The sequence below is a fragment of the Oncorhynchus kisutch genome, linkage group LG6 (assembly GCF_002021735.2).
Source record: "Oncorhynchus kisutch isolate 150728-3 linkage group LG6, Okis_V2, whole genome shotgun sequence".
NCBI classification, from domain to species: domain Eukaryota; kingdom Metazoa; phylum Chordata; class Actinopteri; order Salmoniformes; family Salmonidae; genus Oncorhynchus; species Oncorhynchus kisutch.
The window spans coordinates 58093853-58118732 of NC_034179.2; the positions used below are offsets into that span (position 1 = coordinate 58093853).

General features: G+C 41.2%; 1 protein-coding gene across 1 annotated transcript in view; it reads left to right on the plus strand.

The window, feature by feature from the left end:
* The first annotated feature begins 3385 nt into the window (after nt 1-3385).
* The window catches only part of LOC109891858 (myotubularin-related protein 4-like), a 143105-nt gene continuing 121610 nt past the window's right edge, over nt 3386-24880 (plus strand). Inside the window, exon 1 of the mRNA XM_031827014.1 lies at nt 3386-3626. The gene's annotated coding sequence lies outside the window, so the exon portion shown is untranslated. The remainder of the gene's footprint in view (nt 3627-24880) is intronic.

Below are 24880 nucleotides of genomic sequence, written 5' to 3' on the forward strand. Positions count from 1 at the left end.
TGCAGGTGCCTTGGTGGAAGAGTGGGGTAACGTCTCACAGCAAGAACTTGCAAAGCTGGTGCAGTCCATGAGGAGGAGATGCACTGCAGTACTTAATGCAGCTGGTGGCCACACCGGATACTGACTGTTACTTTTGATTTTGACCCCCCCTCTGTTCAGGGACACATTATTCCATTTCTGTTAGTCACATGTCTGTGGAACTTGTTCAGTTTGTCTCAGTTGTTGAATCTTGTTATGTTCATACAAATATTTACACATGTTAAGTTTGTTGAAAATAAATGCAGTTGGACATTTATTTTTTAGCTGAGTGTATATACACCATCCCAGCAGCGCAAAAACTCAAAGAACATTTTCTTAGAAATGTAACTTTGCTCTGTGCTTCTCCAGGCATGCTCTTTGTATAGCCTATAGTATTGGCTAACGATAATTTGATTGAGACCACACTAGGGGCGCTTGATATTGCGTGCCCAGCAGAGACTTGGTGATCAGGGGCAGCATCGGGTACACATCGAGATATAATAAACAATAAATTCCCAAATACTGACATTTAATTGATTACAAATTACATGACTCTCCCCTGGACAAAAAAAACAATAATATTAATCCCTCCCCATGACTTCCTCCATTTGCCTCCAGGCAAAAATGTATATTTCGACCACTCCCTAATCTCCTTTTGAGTGTGGACTTTATTATTATGCGTACTGGATGGACTGGTTACCTTATGCTACGCTCCAAACTTTCTTTCCATGAGTCTGGGAGAGACTTTAAAGGCCTAAGTGATCCTGTTGGTTCATGGATTGTGCAGGGCGGCTTACGGAGTTAGCCTAAAATTATAGTGAATTTGATTTTGAATAGCCTATTAAATGGGGCATTTTTATGTTTTCATATTTAATAGGCTGACCCATCTTTTAGCTACAGAATATCTCACTACTGTGTGTTTCTATCTCTTCCCGTCTCTTCATTCCTTTCTCGAGTGCGCAGAGAGGGACTGTCAGTTTAATGAAATATGCTTTGTTGTGAATATGTGTTTCTATCACAGGTTTGACTTGGTTTCCAAAATTAAGCAGTTAATACAATAGGCTATGCATGTATCAACTATGTGATTTATAGGATATTTATTTTCATCAGGATGTTTTCTACCTCTGGGCTGCTGTTTTTATTTGTTGGCTTTATTGTAGGCTGTTTTTACATATCGGCAATAGAAGTTACTTTTAGATTTGAATTATTTTCATTTAGATTAACCACATGACATTGATTTTGAGATATGAAGACTTTTTTTGTACATTAAATTAAACTGTTCCACAAATGTGCATATGAAAATAATAACTGGCACACAGATCAGTAAAAAGCTCCCTCCGTTTGAGTAATTTGTGTGTCCTCGTTTTTAATCGCAGTGCTTACAGCACCTGAGAAGGTCAGGAGCCTACATATAGTTTATTTTATTCAAACAGGGTGTGTCTATATGAAAATGCACGTTTTAAGATTAGGGGACAGCCCTGTCACCTTATATGAAAATGCACGTTTTAAGATTAGGGGACAGCCCTGTCACCGCACAGTGAGCTTGGATAGTGTAAGCCCCCTGGGGGGCTACCATAGATTTACATTGGGCACAGATAAAATGACATCAAATCACCTTAGATCTCTTGCTTTCATTGAACTGATCATGTCAACATCATACTTTTAAAATTTTAACTAGCAAGCTAGCTAGCTATACCGAACAAAAATATATAAACCCAACATGTAAAGTGCAAATCCATTTGATTCATACACTGGCTTGTCTGGCTGTCATGTTTTATTTTAACCTGCCCTTCCCTTATCTACACTGAAATAATATCATTTCAGAAATCCTCTTATGATTTAAAAAAAATTATATCTCACATAGCTCATTAATACACCCTTGTGGTTGTGTGTGTGTGTGTGTGTATATATATTTATGTGTGAGTGTGTGTGTGTATATCTCTCTGTTGTAGGTCCTAGGATACAATGACGAATAATACATACCATAGAAGTATACCTTACAATAATGAACACCTTGTGAAACAGCTGTGAAAACCAACCTGGCAATATTTAAGATTTTAATGCATTGATAGTTTTTGGCACAATTGTCTTTTTCTTCTTTTTTTTGGTACACTCACATGGCAATCAGACTAAAATACTGAATTGTGGAATGTGGAATATAGAGGTGGGGGTGGGAGGTTCTGCCTGTCAATTGTTCTCAACAGGCAGCCAGTCTCTGAAGGGGGACTTGAAGAGGGAGACAGCAAAGTCCAGGCACTGCTGCTCTCATTGTTCTGAGTGTTTGCAGTGGTAGTGTTTAAAAAATAATATATATATACACCCAATCATTAAAAAACATGCTCTTTTCTTGACAGACTGACCACGCACGTGAATCCAGGTGAAAGCTATGATCCCTTATTGATTTCACTTGTTAAATTCACTTCAATCAGTGTAGATTTTTAAAGATGGATTTTGAAGCCTTGAGACAATTGATACATGGATTGTGCATGTGTGCCATTCAGAGGGTGAATCGGATAGACAAAAGATTTACAGTTGAAGTCGGAAGTTTACATAAACTTAGGTTGTGGTCATTAAAACTCGTTTTTCAACCACTCCACAAATGTCTTGTTAACAAACTATAGTTTTGGCAAGCCAATTAGGACATCTACTTCATTTTATCAACAATTGTCATTTTATCATTTTATCAACAATTGTTTACAGAAAGATTATTTCACTTAGAATTCACTGTATCACAATTCCGTACACTAAGTTGACTGTGCCTTTAAACAGCTTGAAAAATTCCCGAAAATGATGTCATGGCTTTAGAAGCTTCTGTTAGGCTAATTTACATAATTTTAGTCAGTCGGTGGTGTACCTGTGGATGTATTTCAAGGCCTACCTTCAAACTCAGTGCCTCTTTGCTTGGCATCATTGGAAAAGCAAAAGAAATCAGCAAGACCTCAGAAAATAAAATGTAGACCTCCACAAGTCTGGTTCATCCTTGGGAGCAATTTCCAAATGCCTGAAGGTAACACGTGCATCTGTACAAACAATAGTACACAAGTATAAACACCAAACAATAGTACACAAGTATAACCACTCAATGATGATCATTGGAAACAGGATGCACCTGAGCTAAATTTCGAGTGTCATGGAAAAGGTTCTGAATACTTATGGAAATAAGGTGTTTCAGTTCATTTTTAAATTTGCAAAACATTTCTGAACCTGTGTTCGCTATGTCATTATGGGGAATTGATGAGGGAAATGTTTTATTTAATCAATTTTAGAATAAGGCTGTAACAAAATGTGGGAAAAGTCAAGGGGTCTTAACTTTTCGAAGGAACTGTGTGGGTGGCGCCGTATTTGTTGACATTATACGATGCATTCTGTCTGTCACGTCAACGTCAGTCATAACAAATATGTTATGAGGCGAAGGAATGGTTCACTCATCTTTTGAGTAACTTCTGGAAGGGGAACTAATTATCTTCGACGTTACACCCCCTTCAACATGCATCCTGCAACCAGACAAGTAATCTTGTCTCCTGTTAATATCTTTGGTTGACGCGAAAAAGCAAAGATGGTGGTGCGCACAAACTAACTACCCATCGTCGGATGACTTTGTATCAATGGTGAGCTCACCCGTGATGTTATGAATTGTAAATAATCATTGCTATTATCTAATTCATATTGTGGTTTCTGTCAGCCGAGAGTTGGCTAAATATGACCGCTTGTACGTCAATCTTTCCTCAACGCTAGAACTAATGTAGCCTACATTTTCCGGTTTGAATGATTGTGTTATGCTGTCGCTACTTTTGTGAATGTCTGAACATTGCATCCAAAAATACACTGGTCACATTCAGGACACATCTTTGTAAGGACTGTCTTCGTCCAAAATGGTTTGGTATCTTCTTTTATATTTTAACAGACAATTTAGGTTAGTCTGAATCTTGTGTAGTAGAGCTTTGTAAACAAAAAGGGAATAATGAAGTGATCTACAGGACTTTAGTGAGGACCAGCCAACCTTTTGATGCAGTGGTGAGTATTAAAACTGTCACCTGTGATAAAGAGTAGGGCGCTATGGTAGACGGCATCCTAAGGTTGAAGGATAGTGGCTGCTGCAATCTGGTAAATGGTCACAATAGTCAAGAACTGGCAGGATATTTAACTGTACAATCTGCTTCCTGCTATTTCGTGAGAGGCAAGATCTAGGCTTTTTCTAAAAAAGAAACTCACTTTTAAATGAAATATTTTGAACTAGCTCATCTGTTTAAACAAATCTTTGTCAATACAAATGCCCAGGTATTTGGGCAACAATTAGGTAACATATATTTAGTCTTGCCCACATTAAGTACAAGTTTTAACCCAACCAGGGCTTTCTATAGGGCAACAAAGTCAGCTCTAGCATTGTCACGGCCTGACCTGAGTATTCTTTGTTTTCTTTATATATTTTGGTTAGGTCAGGGTGCGACGAGGGTGGTATGTGTGTTTTAGTCTCATCTAGGGTTTTTGTATGTCTAGATGTGTGTCTAGACATATTGTAGGTCTATGGTGGCCTGGATTGGTTCCCAATCAGAGGCAGCTGTTTATCGTTGTCTCTGATTGGGGAACCTATTTAGGTTGCCATTTTCCAGTTTGGGTTTGTGGGTTATTGTCTATGTGATGTTGCATGTTAGCACTCAGTTTCGATAGCGGTCACGGTCGTTTTGTTATTTTGTTTGTTTAGTGTACTTTGTGTTTTTTCGTCATTCATTAAAAGTATGTATTCACACCACGCTGCGCTTTGGTCTCCTCACTACGACGATCGTGACAAGCATAGCCTGGCCAACAGTTAAGGCAATGGAATACATAAGTGTTGTCTGCATTACAGATGAATATTATCAGTTTTTAAGAGACAAATATAATTTATATAAATAGTAAAGTGAACCAACCCCTGCAGTACACCTTTTGTAATATCCAGGAATCTAGATTAATTCTCATACGACTTGCAAGTAGCCTGATCCAGCCCTATTTGTCAACCTTTGAATGAGAATGTCATGGTCAACAGTGTCGAATGCCTTGGAAATGTCTCCAAATAAGGCAGCACAATGGTTTTTAAGATCCCTCAGATGGACCACCATTGTGCTGCCTTATTTATAGACCTTTCCAAGGTCTTTGACACTGTCAAGTGTCAAGAAACTGGATGTGGAGGTCCTTGGCTGGCATGTTTAGACGTGGTTTGCGGTTGTTGGACAGACTGCCAAATTCTCTAAAATTACAGAGGCAGTTTATGGTAGAGAAATTAACATAAAATTATCTGGCAACAGCTCTGGTGGACATTCCTGCAGTCAACATGCCAATTACGCACTCCCCTACAACTTGGAGACATCTGTGGCATGGTGTGAAAGAACTGCACATTTTAGTGGCCTTTTATTGTCCCCAGCACAAGGTGCACCTGTGAAATGATCATGCTGTTTAATCAGCTTCTTTATATGCCACACCTGTCAGGTGGATGGATTATCTTGGTAAAGGAGAAATGCTCACTAACTGGGATGTAAACACATTTGTGAGAAAAAAGCTTTCTGTGTGTACATTACTGTTTGTTTTTTAAATTTCAGCTCATGAAACATGGGACCAACACTTTACATTTTGCGTTTTATAGATTAGTGTCGATTAGAATGATGTTTAAAGTTTATCTGAGAGTTTGCCAGGGATTTAAGAACTTGGAAATTGGACGGTATTTGTCTTAAGTCAGAAGGATCTCCTCCTTTGTCTCTTTCCAGGACTTCGATAACACCAGAAACAATTGTCAAGTAAAACATATAGGTTAATGATTCTGCAATAGGTGGAGCACAGAGCTGCAAGTGGGGCACAGAGCTGCATAAGTGGGCCATAGAGCTGCAGCAAGAAGGGCTCAAGATAATCAGCCCATGTGGATTTTTGTACATCGATTTTTAGTAAGGCACTTAGTACATCATGGATATGAAATGGTTGAAATTAAAATATAGAATGTGCAGCTGGGTGTGCATCATTTTCTACAGTCTGCTTTGAGGTGAATAAAGGACTCCCTCTACTAGATTTAGAGGGATTTCCAGAAACTATTATTTCAAGTAGATGGCTGAGGTAGGGAGTTTAAAACATTCTCTCTTTTTTTATAGAGATTTTACTACTTTCCAGAAGTTTGCTGGATTCCCACCATTCTCAGATACAATTTGATTTGATTGTTGAACTGTGTGTTTGCCACATGCACCGAATACAACAGGTGGACATCTATTTCTCAAATGTTTGAAGGGCTGCCAGTCAGATGTAGTATCAGTCAATCTAGCCTTAGCCCAAGCTGTTTATTTCCTTAAATGTTTCAAACAATTCATGTTTGAAGCAAAGGGTTTTATCTATCCTTTATTCATTGCTTTAAAAAAATACTGAGCAGGCTTATCTGCAACAGTGTTACACAGAGCTGTAAAACAATTCAGGGCCTGATCCGAGTCACACACAACCCCAGGTCAGACATGACACATTCAAATTCCTGAAATGTATCTTTGTAATAATGCGTGGGAGGGATTTAAGTACCCTAGCATCTCTTAAGCAGGCAATGGGACAATGGTCACTCAGCTCATTAGCAAAGATTCCATTGGCAGTATATTTATGAGGGTCCTTCCTTAGAATAATATCTAAAAGATAAGATTTTTCAGGTTGTTTAATGTTTGGGTGAGTTGGTTTAGTTGGTTATCAGGTGATTTTAGGTTGAAAGATGGATTTAGTTCTACTGAGCTATCTGATACTGGCATCAACCAATCCAGATTGTTCACCTATTATTAATCATTCAGATTTAGCGTAGTCTGACAGTAATTCAGACAATTTGCTTTAGAGCACAAGGCGGAGCTGAGGGAGGGCAATACATTCCCACTAGTGTCATTTGGGAATTATTACCAAGCCCACATTTAGGATTAGAAATTCAAATTGCTTAGGGACACAAATATGGCAAACCTCCCTCCACCTCTGACAACTCTGTCGGAAAAAAAATATTAAAACCAGTCAGACACACAATTCGGGCATAGACTTCTGTAACCAAGATTCAGTAAAGGTCCACGTCGGTTTGAGAAGTGAGTTACAGTAAAATATATTTTCAAAGTCAAACTTCTGGCATATACATGAATCAGTCTAAGACCGCAGCTGCTCGATTGAAGATCAGATGGAGTCTCTCAAAATTAAAAAAATTCAGCTCTGTTTAAATATACTGTCGGGCTCGCTTGATTTGGTATAGATACAATATATCCCAGGACTGTACCATTTAGGCCTATGCCTCGAACATGAATGTGACTTAAAAACGGGAGTTGATGAGGGTTACCTGTTGTGGGCCAGGAATGAAATCCCATCGCTTGTTTACTGCTTGTACAATGTTAAAATTCAGTATTCTAGCTCCTCTTCAGCCATCGCTTGTTTACTGCTTGTACAATGTTAAAATTCAGTATTCTAGCTCCTCTTCAGCCATCCAAGGGCCCCGATGAAGACAGGAGGGGAGGGGGGGGGGGGGGGGGGGGACGGTTTGATAGCCGCAGGTCTATATGGAAACATACACATTTTAAAACTTCAACCAATTTTTGTGGTCAGGGACAGCCGTAGTCCATTTACATGTAAATGACTGTTTTCAACTTGGTATTTTAAAGTTTTTGGTCGTAAGTCTTGGTAGAATATTTGATGCTCAATTTGGTAATAATGCACTAACCAGTTAGTCTGTTTTTAAAAGCGTTCACCCAAAAACTTCCCAATTAGCTAAGTGTTGACTGCATAGTAGGTCTACCTGGCAGAATGATATATCATGATGATTTGTATCCATTGGGTGTGCATTTGTTTTGTAAACTCTGCCATCACATGTACACTAACATTACATTGTAGAGTACAGGAACATCGCTAGCCTCTTGCTAGTCTCTTGCTAGGTGTACAATTGGAATAAAGGGCAACTCTATAATGCATGCATCAGCTTTTCTGTGAGATCTTGGGCACACCTTGCAGTCTGCCGCAGTATTCTATGGCATGTTATTTGTCAGCCATTTGTTACCATTAATGCAAGTTAGTGCTATATTGACCACCAGAGGGCATCTTTGAGAAGCATTTGATAGCCTTCAGTATTGGCTGTACTAGAGAATTTGAAAACCTTTTTTGTAAGAACATTGTATATGGGATTGATTTTAAGAAATATAGCTTAATTAATTTGATTTAATATTATGGTATTTCTATTCCAAGAAAAACGAAAAACAAAACCCTCAGGGTTCCTGAGATTGGATCCCCTGAGCTGACAAGGTGAAAATCTGTCGTTCTGCCCCTGAACGAGGCAGTTAACCCACCGTTCCTAGGCCGTCATTGAAAATAAGAATGCGTTCTTAACTGACTTGACTAGTTAAATAAAAGTTTTGTTTTTTTTATATTTAAAAAAAATACATTTAAAAAAATACATTTTTAAAAATCGGCAAATTGGCGCCCAAAAATTATGAAATGATTTGGCCAACCTCTAGTTGAGATGCATCTGTTACTTGAACTCTGAAGGATTTATTTGGGCTCCAATCTAAGGTGCAGCAGAGGCAACTCTGCGTCTTCCTTTCCTCTGGCGGTCTTCATGAGAGCCAGTTTCATCATACCGGTAAAACTTTCAAAGTTCTTGACATTTTCCAGATTGACTGACCTTCAATGTCTTAAAGTAATGATGGACTGTCATTTCTCTTTGCTTATTTGAGCTGTTCTTGCCATAAAACAGACTTGGTCTTTTACCAAATAGGGTTATCTTCTGTATACTGCCTAATTTGTCACAACATAAAACGCATTAAGAAGGAAAGCAAAATCACAAATGAACTTATCTGTTAATTAAAATGAAGCTGGTTGAGAGAATCTCAGGAGTGCAAATCTGGCAAGGCAAAGGGTGGCTACTTTGAAAAATCTCAAATATATTTTGATTTGTTTAACACTTTTTTTAGAGGGGGGTACTACATGATTCCATATGTTATTGTTCTACATTGTAAAAATAAAGAAAAACCTTGGAATGAATAGATGTCCAAACTTTTGACTGGTACTGTATGTACAGAGTAAGTTCCAATACCCATTTTTTAAATTTGCAGGGATACTGGAGTGATGGAGGTAGATACTGTATGTATTGGGGTAAGGTGACTAGGCATCCGGATATATGATCATTTACGCTGCTGCTACCCTGTTTATGGTTGTTTGTGCATAGAGACAGTACAAAAATAAAATATAATTTGTGTAGCCATTTTGTTAGCTATTTAGCAGTCTCTTATTGCTTGGAAATAGAAGCTGTGCAGGAGCCTGTTGTCACACTTGATGCCACTTGCTGTGTGGAAGCAAAGAGAACAGTCTGACTTGGGTGACTGGAGTCTAGAACCATTTTTCCGGGCCTGCCTTTCACACCGCCTTATATAGAGGTGATGTACTGGGCTGTCCGCACCTACCACTGTAGCGCCATGCGATTGAGGGCAATGCTGTTGCCATACCAAGCAGTGATGTAGCCAGTCAAGATGCTCTCAATGATGTAGCTGTAGAACATTTTGAGGACTTTTTGCCAACCCTTTTCAACTTCCTGATGGGGAAGAGGCACTGTCACGCCTTCACGACTGCGTGTGATGGATCATTTTAAGTCCTTAGTTATTTGGACACCGAGGAACTTGACGCTCTTGACCCACCTCACTGCAGCCCCGTTGATGTGGATAATCAATCAAATAAATCATACACTTTTCAAGTATCACAGTTGAATGTCTAAGTGTTCATATCAATGCCAAGTATTGAACCTGTGCCTAGTATTGAACCTGTGCCAAGTATTGGACCTGCGCCAAGTATTGAACTGCCTTGGACCTTGTCTACCACTATCTACCACTAAAGGCTATAGTTTGTTATCCCAACCAGAACGATTGCCCTTTCTCTGTGTGGAGTATTGTTGGGCGTGGTGGATCAGTCTGGTTGTGGAATTCATTCTCCCTCTTCCTTTCTCTGCCTCCTTTGTCAATATCCTCCAGTTATCTCTCTGTGGCTGGCCTACTGCTGGCTGGGTGGGTGTGCTTACTGTGGCTGCCTTCCAAATGGCACCCTATTCCACTATATATGGAATAGGGTGCCATTTCGGGGCGGAAAGTTGCCTAGTGGTTAGAGCGTTGGACTAGTAACCGAAAGGTTGCAAGTTCAAATCCCCAAGCTGACAAGGTACAAATCTGTCATTATGCCCCTGAACAGGCAGTTAACCCACTGTTCCTAGGCCGTCATTGAAAATAAGAATTTGTTCTTAAGTGACTTGCCTAGTTTAAATAAAGGTAAAAAAAATAAAAATCGGACACAGCCTCTGGTTTCTATGGCCTGTTGTGGATCAGGGTCCCAGTAACAACTGTTGAATGTTGAGTTTCCCTTTTTAATCACTATTCACCTTGTTAGAAGGCTTGTCTCCTGGGTAAATAGACTGATGAGGACTGAGTCAGTAGCTTTGCATGAGTCTGAAACGGTTGTCTGGTCTGGAGAGGGCTTTACTGTCTATAGCAGCCAGGTTAACTTGTATCTCCACTCTACAGTACAGTCTTATTCTAAAATGTATTAAATACATATTTTCCCTCATCAATCTACACACAATACCCCGTAATGACAAAGCGAAAACAGGTTTTTAGAAATGTTTGCAAATGTATACAAAATGTAAATACCTTATTTACATAAGTATTCAGACACTTTGCTATGAGACTCGAAATTGAGCTGAGGTGCATCCTGACCATCCTTGATGTTTCTAGAACTTGATTTGGAGTCCACCTGTGGTAAATTCAATTGATTGGACATGATTTGGAAAGGCACACACCTGCCTTACAAGCATTTCGCTACACTCGCAATAACATCTGCTGACCATGTGTATGTAACCAATAAAATATGTTAGGTCCCACAGTTGACCGTGCATGTCAGAGCAAACACCAAGCCATGAGGTTGAGGGAATTGTCCATAGAGCTCCGAGAGGATTGTGTCAAAGCACAGATCTGGGGAAGGGTACCAAAAAATGTCTGAACATTGAAGGACTCCGTCATTTTTAAATGGAAAAAGTTTCGATCCACCGATACTATTTCTGGAACTGGCCGCCCGGCCAAACTGAGCAATCGTTTGAGAAGGGCCTTGGTCAGGGAGGTGAGGTGACCAAGAACCCAATGGTCTCAATGACAGAGCTCCTGAGTTCCTCTGTGGAAGATGGTTGTCCTTCTGGAAGGTTCTCCCATCTCTGCAGCACTACACCAATCAGGCCTTCATGGTAGAGTGGCCAGATGGAAGCCACTCCTGGGTAAAAGGCACATGACAGCCCACTTGGAGTTTGCCAAAAGGCACCTAAAGGACTGTGTCTGCCATGAGAAACAATATTCTCTGGTCTGATGAAATATAGATTGAACTATTTTTAGCCTGAATGCCAAGTGTGACTTCTGGAGGAAACCTGGCACCATCCCTACAGTGAAGCATGGTGGCAGCAGCATGCTGTGGGTATGTTTTTCAGTGGCAGGGACTGGTAGACTAGTCAGGATCAAGGGAAAGATGAACGGAGCAAAGTCAGGATCCTTGATGAAAACCTGCTCAGGACCTCAGACGGGTGAAGGGTCACCTTTCAACAGGACAACAACTCTAAGCATACAGCCAAGACAATGCAGGAGTGGCCTGGACTTGAACCCGATCGAACATCTCTGGAGAGACTTGAAAATAGCTGTGCAGCAATGCTTCCCATCCAACCTTTCCCATCCAACCTGATAGAGCTTGAGAGGATCTGCAGAGACAAATGGGAGAAACCCCCCAAATATAGGTGTGCCATGCTTGTCGTGTCATACCCAAGAAGACTCGAGGCTGTAATCGCTGCCAAAGGTGCTTCAACAAATTACTGAGTAAAGGGTCTAAATAGTAATGTACATTTTATTTTTCCGTTTTTATTTGAAATAAATTAGAAAAATTCTAACCCGGGTTTTTGTTTGTCATTGTGTGTAGATAGTTTTTTTCCCCCTGCAATCTAAATAATTTTAGAATAAGGCTCTAACATAAGGGGTCTGAATACTTTCAGAACTGTTTGTGGGTTCTTGCAAGTAGGACCTATGTGTGGGTCCTGTAGTGCAGAGCGATTAAAAAATATATTTTTTATTTTATTTATTTATTTTTACCCCTTTTTCTCCCCAATTTCATAGTGTCCAATTGTTGTAGTAGCTACTATCTTGTCTCATCGCTACAACTCCCGTTCGGCTAGGTTCGGGAGAGACGAAGGTTGAAAGTCATGCGTCCTCCGATACACAACCCAACCTAGCCGCACTGCTTCTTAAAACAGTGCGCATCCAACCCGGAAGCCAGCCGCACCAGCACTGCTTCTTAAAACAGTGCGCATCCAACCCGGAAGCCAGCTGCACCAATGTGTCGGAGGAAACACCGTGCACCTGACAACCTTGGCTAGCGCGCACTGCGCCCGACCCGCCACAGGAGTCGCTGGTGTGCGATTGTGGGTTCTTTGTGGGTTCTTGCAAGTAGGACCTATGTGTGGGTCCTGTAGTGCAGAGCGATTTTTTTATTTATTTATTTATTTATTTATTTATTTTTTCTTAACTGACAATTTTTTGGGGGGTATGGTTATTAACCAACTAATTGACCGACGGTTCAATTACTTCAATTCCATTTAGTTTGTTTCTCTAGAGGGAAATCAAATCATTCACAATAGTCCTTGCCTTGATTTCTATATGGGACTCTGCTGAAGGGAGTTGTAGTTTTTAATTTAAACAATTATTCAACCTAAACTCAGAAAAAAAAGAAACGTTCCTTTTTCAGGACCCTGTCTTTTAAAGATAATTCGTAAAAATCCCAAAATAACTTCACAGATCTTCACTGTTAAAGGGTTTAAACACTGTTTCCCATGCTTGTTCAATGAATCATAAACAGTTCATGAACATGCACCTGTGGAACGGTCGTTAAGACACTAACAACTTACAGACGGTAACCATCATAACCGTAAAAAAAGACATGTGGAACGAACTGCTCACTGAAGAACGGGACCGCCTGGCATCAGGGGCGGTTCTAGACCATTTCAACTGGGGGAGGCCAAGCTGGGGCCAGTTGTACTGTTAGAGGGGCCAGTTAAATTAGACATTGTTGTCATCATTTTCTTCACTGCATTGCAGGCATTAGCAGGCAAAAGACGATGTTCATAATCATCATCGTTGCGACTGTCTTAATAACGGGGGTAAAAAAAAGAACTATAGCAAAAATGTGTTATGTAAAAATGATTTCCTACTCCACATTTATAGGGGGGCCACAAGGGGGTCCAAAATTGTTGTCACAGGGACACTGCCTGGCATTCCTGTGGTTGACTCGTTTCTGCTGTCACAGGGACTCCTAAGAAAATAATTCATAGTTTAATATAGAATGTTCATTCAAATGATTTTATCTGGTGTGGCTCATGCAACGGTATGTATTTTTTGTTGTCTATATATCACAGAATATATTTGAGTTCTTTGTTTTTGTGTACACTCGCAATGGCCGCCAAGTCCACCCATTATGCCATAATTAACTTGAATGGGAACGCCTGTTCTATTTCTATGGCAGCACATGCATTCAGGACAGCATAAAATATATACATAAAATATATATAAATCCATGACCGTCGCAGCCTTATACAGTACTGTACAGTAGAGTTCGGTACAATAGACTACACGAGTTGAATACACTGAGTATTGTGCTGTACTTTGATGTCCAAACGTGTGAAACAGACGTCTATGATTTGGTTCAGATTCAGAGGGAGATTTTACCTACACAATTCAGTAGGAATTGTTAAAAGTAGTCCTCGTGCATTGAGTTGTATGGGCTGTTAAACTTTGAAATCAATGTTTTTTTTTGACCATACAATTTAAAGTGAAAAGGTCGCAGCGCATTTCGGTCACTGTTGAATTGCCCCGTAACTTTAACTTTGTAACATGGCTGTGCCCCCTTTCACTCACAACTTCTAATACCCTCATACCCTCGTATGCAGTAAATTGCCATGTGCTGCTCGGCTGCCCAGAGTGACTCACTTGTGGGTGTGCTGGCAGCATATAGCAGCATGTTCGCCATTTCATGAATTTATTTACATTACAAGTAAATAGTAATATGCTCGAAACTGCTCTGGTGACAAACAAACTTTGCTGCCCTGTTTCGAAGCGTCCACATGTCTGGGAGAACCTATTCAAGTAAGTAAATACATTTCGAAAATGTAAAAAAAAAAAAATGTATTAGCGAACTAGCTACAGTGCAGGCTAACTCAAATGAGCTGCTAGCTATCTAGACAAATGTATATACTGTATAGCTAGCTAAGTGAATTAAATATCACCAGGTATCTAACTTCATATTAGCTAACTATCTTGCGTTTTGTAGGTAGCTAGCTAACAGCCATGGGGGAGAGTGAAAGCACAGCAGCCCCACTATCAAAGTGAGAGAGAAGGCTATTCTGGACAGTGCAGGTACTTTTGTGTCATTCCAGTCCCTAGACTTGAGGACAGAGAAAATGGTAACATAATATTCAGTGCTGTCTAATTTGAGTATAATGACGTCTGTTTCTTGTGATGTTTTCTGTCCCCAGATACAGAGCTGTGAAAGCCTGTCTACAGATGACGAGGTCCCAAAGAAGAGCAATGGTTCTCAGTCCTGGTCCTGGGGACTTAAAGGGATGGATGTTTTTGGCCTCGGCACTACACAGCTGATTCAAATGATCAACTCCTCAAGCTTCAAGTGGTATTTATGTATTCATTTGTGATGCTATCCTTGATATGACCCTGCTGTTGTCACATGCATCGATCTATCCAATGTTATGATTTGTTTGAAGATATACTTCAGTAATCCACAATGACCTGGTGACGTAAAAGTCTAATAATGACATTCCATATTCCTACAGATACCTTGCAACTGGAGATTCCTTCAAAACGATTGCCTACAGTTACCGTGTAGGGCACTGCAAGGTTTGGAGACCAGGGCCATCTTGGACTGCCTCCTAAGGGAATTCAGGCACCTGTGCACCTGTGAAGGCTACCTGTGTCCTGCATAACTTCATGAGGTTGGACACGAGGATCAGGAGGGGATTTGCAGTTTGCCTCTGTATGACAGAGGAGAGGTGTGCTGCTCTAGAATGTTTCAAGGATGGGGGCCAACAACTCAGCAATCCATGTTTGGGAGATCTTCACCTCCTACTTCGAAGAGGGTGCTGTTCCCTGGCAAGACCATAGACTACACTATGCACAACCAAGGGCTATTTTAAGAGCCATTGTAATAAGAGTATTCTTCCCTTTACTTAGCTATGTCACCTGCAGTTATTTAATTCCCAGTTTCTCTCCCTTTGATTTCTACTTCTCAGGTGAGGGTGCTGTCTGTACAAAAATAAAACAAGCTCTTTTAAGAGCCATATTGATTTTTTTGGGGAACAATTAGACACCCAATAACCCACACCTACACACTTGTGTATCAGTCTGATTGATGGATTGCGTTGTGTACTTAAGCAGGCTCAGTTGTATAACTGTGTCTCCTTCCACCTTCAAGGAATAGGCAAGAGGACCAACCATGGAGAATAGTAAGACACTTCATTATTACTATAACTACGCTATATTGTTTGTCCAAATGTGTCTGTGCATGCTTTTCAGTGCAAAGTACTCTTCAGCCACTTAGTGTGGACACCAGGTAAGGCCTGATTCCTGTTGAACACCGTCTTTAACTACCTGATTTTCACAATAAGTCTCTCTCCTTCACTTTATCAGTCTACCCATCACCCTAAATCCTGTAGGTTATATCAGCTGTGTCTGTGAACCCCTCCCTCATCTGAACTGGCTACATAGAGGGCACATCATGATCAGAGGTGAGAGGTCTCTTGGTCGGGTCAATAGGAAGTATTATTAAAGAGATGCTTTACATTGAAATACAGATAGAGATGTAGAAGTTCCAGAGTTAATGATCCAAGGTCAGTTTTGCATTTCATGTCCTGATGATTAAGATGACTGACGGTGTAAGCATGATTAAGCCTTGCGTTTTTTTAAATGTATTGTCTCCATCTGTCTCTCGTCTGCAGGTATGTTTTGATGTGAGAGAGGATGCCAACCCCCAGTCTCGTCATCACCAACTCACTCGCTCTTAAGATAACCTTCGGACCAACTGGGTGCACAAGGCTGGTTAGGAGACACAGCTAGATACACTATTGTGTAATTGTGATGAACTGCAACAATACGTTTAGTAGCACTGTAATTCAATAATCAAACGCTGTCGTCCCTGCTCCTCTGTTCTTACCTCTTTACCTTTCTGTCTTTTACACTCATACCTCTCGCCCCACCTCCTTTCTTCCTCTGTTTTTGCATTAGCACACCAGATGTACATTGAAGTAGAGATTGAACTTGTATTTATAATATTACAATTATAATATTTATAATGCATGTATTTATAACACTTGGATAATGAACATGTTCAATAAAGCGTTTCACATTCTCTACATATTGAAATTAAGTTTCTCATTTGATGAAATACTACACCTATCCTGTGTCCTCAGATCAGTGCAGATGAAAGAAATTATATATTGAGATGAAACGGTTTTAAAGTATTTACATGATGCATAGGAAGTGTAGTGTACTGTTTTATGAATTAGAAATCTGCCTTTAGCTAGTTAAATCATGTTTCTATTCTATTGCATAATTACAATGTGTAACCATTGATGTCCCAGGACCAGGATTGGTATGCACTGTTGAAGTTAATAATTGTAATACATACAGTACCTGTCAAAAGTTTGGACACACCTCATCATTCAAGGATTTGTCTTTATTTGTACTATTTTCTACATTGTAGAATAATAGTGAAGACATCAAAACTATGAAATAAGACACATGGAATCATGTAGTAGCCAAAAAAGTGTTAAACATATGAAAATATGTTTTATATTTGAGGTTCTTCAAAATAGCCACCCTTTGCCTTGATGACAGATTTGCTGACTGATGAGTCTCTTGGCATTATTTCAACCAGCTTCATGAGGTAGTCACCTGGAATGCATTTCAATTAACAGGTGTGCCTTGCTAAAAGTTTATTTGTGGAATTGCTTTCCTCAATGCGTTTGAGCCAATCAGTTGTGTTGTGACAAGGTGGGTGTGGTATTTTTTTGAGCAGTGTACTTACATTCACACAGGACACCAGATGAGACAGGAGAATTACTCCAGATATAACAGACTGACCCAAGCCCCCTGACACATGAACTATTGCAGCATAAGTACTGGAGGCTGAGACGGGAGGGGTCGGGAGACACTGTGGCCCTGTCCGACGATACCCCCGGACGAGGTCAAACAGCAGGATATAACCCCACCCACTTTGCCAAAGCACAGCCCCCACACCACGAGAGTGATATCTTCAACCACCAACCTACTACCCTGAGACAAGGCTGTGGGACTATAATTTGTTTTTCAACAGGACAATGACCCAACACACCTCCAGAATATGTAAGGACTATTTGACCAAGAAGCAGAGTGATGGAGTGCTGCATCAGATGACCTGGCCTCCACAATCACTCAACCTCAACCCAATTGAGATGGTTTGGGATGAGTTGGACCGCAGAGGGAAGGAAAAGCAGCCAACAAGTGCTCAGCATATGTGTGAGCCCCTTCAAGACTGTTGTTAAAGTATTCCAGGTGAAGCTGGTTGAGAGAATGCAATTCCACAAATTAACTTTTAACAAGGCACACCTGTTAATTAAAATGCATTCCAGGTGACTACCTCATGAAGCTGGATGAAAGAATTCCAAGAGTGTGCAAAGCTGTCATCAAGGCAAAGGGTGGCTACTTTGAATAATCTCAAAAATATATATATATTGATTTGTTTAACACGTTTTTGGTTACTAAACTCAACGTCCTCTCTCTGTCAACTGCGTTTATTTTCAGCAAACTTAACGTGTAAATATTTGTATGAGCATAAAATATTCAACAACCGAGACATAAACTGAACAAGTTCCACAGACATGTGACTAACAGAAATGGAATAATGTGTCCCTGAACAAAGGGGAGGGGGGGGGGGTCAAAATCAAAATTAACAGTCAGTATCTGGTGTGGCCACCAGCTGCATTAAGTACTGCAGTGTATCTCCTCCTCATGGACTGCACCAGATTTGCAAGTTCTTGCTGTGAGATGTTACCACACTCTTCCACTAAGGCACCTGCAAGTTCCCGGACATTTCTGGGGGGAATGGCCCTAGCCCAGATCCAACAGGTCCCAGACGTGCTCAATGGGATTGAGATCCTGGCTCTTTGCTGGCCATGGCAGAACACTGACATTCCCGTCTTGCAGGAAATCACGCAACGAGCAGTTTGGCTGGTGGCATTGTCATGCTGGAGGGTCATGTCAGGATGAGCCTGCAAGAAGGGTACCACATGAGGGAGGAGGATGTCTTCCCTGTAATGCACAGCGTTGAGATTGCCTGCAATGACAACAAGCTCAGTCCGATGATGCTGTGACACACCGCCCCAGACCAATCCCGCTCCAGAGTACAGGCCTCGGTGTAACGCTCATTCCTTCGACGATAAATGCGAATCTGACCATCACCCCATGTAAGACAAAACCGCGACTTGTCAGTGAAGAGCACTTTTTGCCAGTCCTGTCTGGTCCAACGAAGGTGGGTTTGTGCCCTTAGGCGACATTGTTACCGGTGATGTCTGGTGAGGACCTGCCTAACAACAGGCCTACAAGCCCTCAGTCCAGCCTCTCACAGCCTATTGGGGACAGTCTGAACACTGATGGAGGGATTGTGCATTCCTGGTGTAACTCGGGCAGTTGTTGTTGCCATCCTGTATCTGTCCCGCAGGTGTGATGTTTGGATGCACTGATCCTGTGCAGGGGTTGTTACACGTGGTCTGCCACTGCGAGGACGATCAGCTGTCCGTCCTGTCCTCCCTGTAGCTCTGTCTTAGGCGTCTCACAGTACGGACATTGCAATTTATTGCCCTGGCCACATCTGCAGTCCTCATGCCTCCTTGCAGCATGCCTAAGGTATGTTCACGCAGATAAGGGACCCCGGGCATCTTTCTTTTAGTGTTTTTCAGAGTCCGTAGAAAGGCCTCTTTAGTGTACTAAGTTTTCGTAACTGTGACCTTAATTGCCTACCGTCTGTAAGCTGTATTAGCGACCGTTCCACAGGTGCATGTTCATTAACTGTTTATGGTTCATTGAACAAGCATGGGAAACATGTTTAAACCCTTTACAATGAAGATCTGTGAAGTTATTTGGATTTTTATGAATTATCTTTGAAAGACAGGGTCCTTAAAAAGGGACGTTTCTTCTTTTTTTTGCTGAGTTTACATGATTGTGTTATTTCATAGTTTTGATGTTCACTATTATTCTACAATTTAGAAAAAGGCAAAAATAAAGAAAAAGCCTTGAATGAGTAGATGTGTCCAAACTTTTGACTGGTACTGTGCTTGCAGTCAAAACATCATTCAAAGACTTGAGTTTGATACTCCTGGTATTGGATATGACTGAAAAATGTCTCACCTTTATTTGCAACGGTGGAGTACATGACAAGTGAATATATTCAATGAACAGGCTACAATGTGTAGATCTCATGCTTGGAAATAACTACACGTATATACGATTTGCATCCTTGTCTCAGTTAAGTTATATTCTACTCAATTCATAGTCTTCATTAATGTCATTCAGACTGTTTTGAAGTTGATACAACTGGATATCATCGCTGGTGTTCTTTAGCTAGGTTCTGAACTAATATTTATACCAAACGTTTTAGATCGGCTACATAGCTAAGTACACATCCATAGGCATACATGTATTTAAGCAATAAGCAAGAAAATGGTTAGCTAGCTACGTTACTTCAGCGGCCCTTCATGGCAAATATCAGCAAGGCAAGTTTACGAAATTGTACGTTCAATTTGCAGTAAATGCTTTTGCTAGCTAGATTATTTACATCAGTTTCACAAGACCACAGCCTGGTTTGCTGGTTGTTTCAGGAGTCCCTAAAACATTAAACAACCATAATTACAATTCCATACTCATGTCACAATGCTCATAAAGCTAGCTGGCTAATATTATTTAGTCAGCTAGCTTACTAAATAGCAATTTACGTAAATGAACATCATGTCCAAAAAATATGCATAATCGTTTGTCTCTAAATTGACCTAACATAACTGTACATTTTTTGCATGATTAGTTATGACATTATAATGACTTAAATTTGCTTCCATCCTAGAATTTTTGTCAGCCATCGTTGCTGAAGAACTCCAGCCTTGGTTAATGGGAACCAGTTTGCCGCTGGTGATTCGCGTAAAGTTGGGAAATGCCGCCTCCCACGCCACTTTCGCGCCGCCCAAAGGTCCCCCGCCCACACTGCCTCTCACTGCTTTCCTTCCATTGAAAATGAATGGGAAGCAGTGTTTCACTGCATGGTAGCGCGCACTAGTTTACACGTCCGGTAATGGAGTGTGTGCAGTGTTTTCCACAAGTGCCGTGCCTTCAGAAAGTATTCATACCCCTCGACTCAGTCCACATTTTGTCCAGCGTTGTCTGGGTTAGGGGAGGTTTTGGCCTGGTTAGGCCGTCATTGTAAAATAACAATTTCTTCTTAACTGGCTTGCCTAGTTAAATAAATAAAATAAAAACCTGGATTGTACAATATTTGCCCATTATTCTTTTAAAGATTATTCAAGCTCTGTCAAATTGGTTGTTGAACATTGCTAGACAATCAATTTCAGGTCATGCCATAGATTTCCAAGCAGGTTTAAGTCAACACTCTAACTCTCCCTCAATCACTGTCTTCCCTGGTAAACAACTCCAGTGTATTTTTATTAATTTATTTAACCTTTATTTAAGTAGGCATTAGATTTGTGTTGATTTGAACTTGTGTTTTAGGTTATTGTCCTGCTGAAACGTGAATTCATCTCCCATTGTCTGTTGGAAAGCAGACTGAAGCAGGTTGTAGCATGCACTTCTGTCCACTTCCGGTAATATTGTATACCCCGGTATGGTACAGAAACGGTATGACTGTATGAAAACCTGGATACCGCCTATCCCCCACGACTTTGCATGGCTGGCTAGATGAAACACGTGAAAAAAAATACTTAACCAAAAGTATGTGCACGCACACCTGCTCATCAAACATCTAATTCCAAAATCATGGGCATTAATTTGGAGTTGGTCCCCCTTTGCTGCTCAAACAGCCTCCAGTCTTCTGGGAAGGATTTCCACTAGATGTTGGAACATTGCTATGGGAACTTGCTTCCATTCAGCTGCAAGTATTAGTGATTTTGGGTACTGATGTTGGGCGATTAGTCCTGGCTTGCAGTCGGCGTTCCAATTCATCTCAAAGGTGTTCGATGAGGTTTATAGGTCAGGGCTCTGTGCAGGCCAGTCTTCCACATTGATCTCAACAAACCATTTATGTATGAATCTCACGCTTTGTGCATGGGGGCATTGTCATGCTGAAACAGAAAAGGAAGTTCCCCAAACTGTTGACACAAAATTGGAAGCACAGAATCGTCTAGAATGTCATTGTATCTTGTATTATGAATATTTCCCTTCACTGTAACTAAGGTGACTAGCCTGAACCAAGACAAACAGCCCTATACCATTATTCCTCCTCCACCAAACTTTACAATTGGCACTATGGGGGCAGGTAGAGTTCTCCTGGCATCCACCAATCCCAGATTTGTCCGTTGGACTGCGAGATGTTAAAGTGTGATTCATCACTCCAGAGAACGCGTTTCCACTGCTCAACAGTCCAATGGAGGCGAGCTTTACACCACTCCAGCCAATGCTTAGCATTGTGCATGGTGATCATAGGCTTGTTTGCGGCTGCTCGTCCATGGAAACCCATTTCATGAAGTTCCCAACGAACAGTTCTGGTGCTAACGTTGCTTCCAGAGGCAGTTTGGAACTCTGTAGTGAGTGTTGTAACCAAGGACAGGCAATTTTTACATGCTTCAGCACTTGGCGGTCCCTTTCTGTGAGCTTGTGCGGCCTACCACTTTGCAGCTGAGCCATTGTTGCTCCAAGATGTTTCCACTTTAAAATAACAGCACTTACAGTTGACCCAGGGCAGTTGGTTGTAAAGGTGGCATCCTATGACAGTGCCAAGTTGAACGTAACTGAGCTCTTCAGTAAGGCCATTCTACTGATACTGTTTGTCTATGGAGATTGCATGGCGGTGTGCTCGATTTTATAGACCTGTCAGCAACTGGGGTGGCTGAAATAGCCGAATCCCCTAATGTCCACATACCTTTTGTATAGAGTGCCTTCGGGAAAGTATTCAGGCACCTTGACTTTTTCCACATTTTGTTACTTAACAGCCTTATTCTAAAATAGATTTTTACAAATCCTCTTCAATCTACACCCAATACCCCATAATGACAAAACAAAAACAGGTTCTTAGACATTTTTGCACATTTATTAAAAATTTTAACCAGATACCTTATTTACATAAGTATTCAGACCCTTTGCTATGAGAATCGAAGATGAGCTCAGGTGCATCCTGTTTACATTGATCATCTTTGAGATGTTTATACAACTTGATGGGAGTCCACCTCTGGTAAATTCAGTTGATTGGATTTGATTTTGAAAGGCACACACCTGTCTACATGAGGTCCGACAGTTGACAGTGCATGTCACAGCAAAAACCAAGCCATGAAGGAATTGTACGTAGAGCTCCGAGAAAGGATTGTGTCGAGGCACAGATCTGAGGACGGGTAAGAAAATATTTCTGCAGCGTTGGAGGTCCCAAGAATACAGTGATCTCCATTCTTAAATGGGAGAAGTTTGGAACCACCAAGATTCTTCCTTAGAGCTGGCCTCCTGGCGAAACTGAGCAATCGGGGGAGAGGGGCCTTGGTCAAGGAGGTGACCAAGAACCCTGCTGGTCACTCTGACAGAGCTCCAGAGTTCCTCTGTGAAGATGGGAGAACCTTCCAGAAGGACAACCATCTCTGCAGCACTTCACCAATCAGGCCTTTATGGTAGAGGGGCCAGACGGAAGCTACTCTTCAGTAAAAGGCACATGATAGCCCGCTTGGAGTTTGTCAAAAGGCACCTAAAGTCTCAGACCATGAGAAACAAGATTCTCTGGTATGATGAAAACAAGACTGAGTCAGGATCGAGGGAAAGATGAACGGAGCAAAGTACAGTGAGATCCTTGATGAAAACCAACCCCAGAGCACTCAGGACCACAGACTTGGGGCGAAGGTTCACCTTTGAACAGGACAACGACCCTAAGCACACAGCCGAGACAATGCAGGAGTGGCTTCAGGACAAGTTTCTGAACATCCTTGAGTGGCCCAGCCAGAGCTCGGACTTGAACCCAATCTAACATCTCTGGGGAGACCTGAAAATTGCCGTGGAGCTACACTCCCCATCCAACCTGACAGAGCTTGAGAGAATCTGCAGAGAAGAATGGGAGAAACTCCCCAAATATAGGTGTTCCAAGCTTGTAACAAGAATCAAGGCTGTAATCACTGCCAAATGTGCTTCAACAAAGTACTGAGTAAAGGGTCTGAAGTTGAAGTCGGAAGTTTATATGCACTTATGTTGGAGTCATTAAAACTCATTTTTCAACAACTCCACAAATTTCTTGTTAACAAACTATAGTTTTGGCAAGTCGGTTAGGACATCTACTTTGTGCATGACTTCTGACACAAATTCAATTTTTCCAACAATTGTTTACAGACAGGTTATTTCACTTATAATTCACTGTGTCAGAAGTTTACATACACTAAATTGACTGTGCCTTTAAACAGCTTGGACAATTCCAGAAAATTATGTCATGGCTTTACAATCTTCTGATAGAAAATTACTGACATAATTTGAGTCAATTGGAGGTGTTCCTGTGGATGTACTTCAAGGCCTACCTTCTAACTCTGTGCCTCTTTGCTTGACATCATGGGAAAATCAAAGCTATCAGCCAAGACCTACAAAAATGTTAGACCTCCACAATTCTGCTTCATCCTTGGGAGCAATTTCCAAACGCCTGAAGGCACCACGTTCATCTGTACAAACAGTAGTATGCAAGTACAAACACCATGGGACCAGGCAGCCATCATACCACTCAGGAAGGAGACGCGTTCTGTCTCCTAGAGATGAACGTACTTTGGTGCAAAAAGTGCAAATCAATCCCAGTGGCAGCATCATGGGGATGGCAGCATCATGTTGCTTTGCTGCAGGAGGAACTGGTGCACTTCACACAATTAATGCCATAATGAAGTAGGACAATTATGTGGATATAGTGAAACAACATCTCAAGACATCAGTCAGGAAGTTAAAACTCGGTCTCAAATGGGTCTTCCAAATGGACAATGACCCTGTCATGAATCTCGCCGAAGATGTTGCCTCTTCCTGTTCGGGCGGCGCCCGGCAGTCGTCGTGATACCTGCCATCGATTCCCTTTCAGTTTGTTTCTGTTTATTGGGTTTAATTGGGGACACCTGTTTTGAGTTAGTGTTTGTTTGTAGGCTATTTAAGGGCACTAGGCCCGCTGGGTATTTGTGCGGGCTTGTTTCCTGTTATCTCTGTATGAGTGTTATCAGTATTTTTCCGGACAGTTTTTATTCCGTTGTATTTTGGGACGGGTTGTTTCATGCGCCCTGGTGTTTTGCATGTCGTGGTTCCACAGTCTATGGAATAAAATATCCACGTACTGAATTACCTGCTCTCTGCGCTTGACTCCTCCACTCACCATTGTTAGAAGTTGTAACAGACCCTAAGCAAAATGACCTAAGGACAACAAAGTCAAGGTATTGGAGTGTCCATCACAAAGCCCTGACCTCAATCCTATAGAACATTTCTGGGCAGAACTGAAAAAGCACATGCGAAAGCATGTGCTACAAACCTGACTCAGTTACACCAGCTCTGTCAGGAGGAATGGGCCAAAATTTACTCAACTTATTGTG